General features: G+C 45.7%; 1 pseudogene; it reads right to left on the reverse strand.

Annotated features, from left to right (window-relative positions):
- Window positions 1-539: 539 nt before the first annotated feature.
- Window positions 540-1300, reverse strand: LOC111764427 (V-type proton ATPase subunit D pseudogene; annotated as a pseudogene).
- Between the last annotated feature and the right edge of the window lie 313 nt (window positions 1301-1613).

The following is a 1613-nucleotide window of genomic DNA, read 5'->3' on the forward strand; positions in this document are numbered from 1 at the left end:
TTATTTTACTGTTTATACCATAGTCACATTTAAATTGCCTGAACTTCCATGACATGAGGATAGAGACCTGCCATGCAAGGAAAAATAAGTGGATGTATTCATAACACTGGAGAGGTACCACGATCAGACACAGCTGACGGCAGCGATCTCAAACAGCACAAATGTTTGCATGTGGGGAGTGACAAAGGGTATATATGTGGTAGTGGCCTGTGACCACTGATGCTTCCTAAGGGTTATTTCCTGATATGCTCGGTAAGCAGACCACCTAGAGCACGGATGTAACTGGAGCCAGGTGACACTTCTGCATAGTAAATGCTACAAGTTCCTGGGCAGTTTCTACAAATCTCTTTTATCTGTGATAAACGTTTGCTAAATGTGATTCTGCAAAAGTAATCCCATAAATTGATGTCCCGGGAAATGTTACCACCAGTGGAAATTGTAGGCCAAAAAATAAGTAGCTACACATACCATACCTATACACTGTGAATTAAAATGGAGCCAGAATTTTAGGTCTTCTGAAAGGAACAGGGCAGGAAAGATCATTCAAACAGAAGGTCCCCGTCCTTCTCTTTAGCCAGATGAGCAGGCTCCATCACCTCCCCAGCTGCTCTCGGCTGCCCCAAGTCCTTCTTGGATTTCCCCTTGAGAATCTTTTTCGTCTCCTGTATTTTCTTTAACCTATAGGACTCTTCTCGCTCTCTTTCATCCAGCTCTGTGATGATATAAGCCAGGGTACCTTCAATCCAAGGAACGATGACATGCTCAGTGGCATTTACACGCCTGTTGATTTTCTTAATAGCTTCATCCAGAGTAACAAAGGAAGTCTGCAGCGAAGCCAGTTCACCAGTAGTTCCACTGCTTTGGCTTAATTCGTCTTTAATGTAGCCAGTTGTTCCCCTCCTCGGGCTCACCCAGTCCCGAGGAGGGCTCAACCCAGTCAGTTGATAAGTTGTCAGTCCCTTCGTAATGTTCGACCCCTGGCAAGGTAACTCCTGCTACATTATCTTTCTTTGCATGATTCTTCACTGGAACCTTATTCGCGTTTTGGATAACTGCGGTGCTGAAGTCTCCTGCTGGGAACTTAGGCTCGCAGCAAGCGAAAAGGCAGCATCTCTCATCGCTTTGCCCGTCAACGTTTTAGACCCTGTTATCTTCTTTAGGATCTGTTGAAATAGAAGAGTCAAGGCATCAGATTTGTTCTTCAGGAGGTTTCCACCTGTCTGTCCTCCTTTTAATCGAGCCACCGTAACGGTCTGTGCCATTCGCAAGGGAAGATCTCAACTTGTTTCTTGCTCGACATTCTGATGACGACGCTTCGGCTCCGGTCCTGGCTGGGCAACCATGGCTGCAACCGTCCAGTCCTGGCACGCCGTTACCCGAGTCCTCTCTCACTAATTTGTAATTAATTTAAATCTAAATCAAAGTAGCTGCATGTGACTAGCGGCTACCATATGGGACAGCCCAGACTATTTTGTCCCCAATGCTCAGCAAAGTCAACTATCAAATTTCCACATGTAGACGGGACTGTATCTGAGCTCTCTGTTTTGCTCACATGATCCAGTGGCCTCTCTCTGTACACACTCCAGCACGTCTTAATTCTACAGCTTCATATT

This window comes from Dasypus novemcinctus, chromosome 23 (genome assembly GCF_030445035.2).
Source record: "Dasypus novemcinctus isolate mDasNov1 chromosome 23, mDasNov1.1.hap2, whole genome shotgun sequence".
Taxonomy (NCBI): Eukaryota; Metazoa; Chordata; class Mammalia; order Cingulata; family Dasypodidae; genus Dasypus; species Dasypus novemcinctus.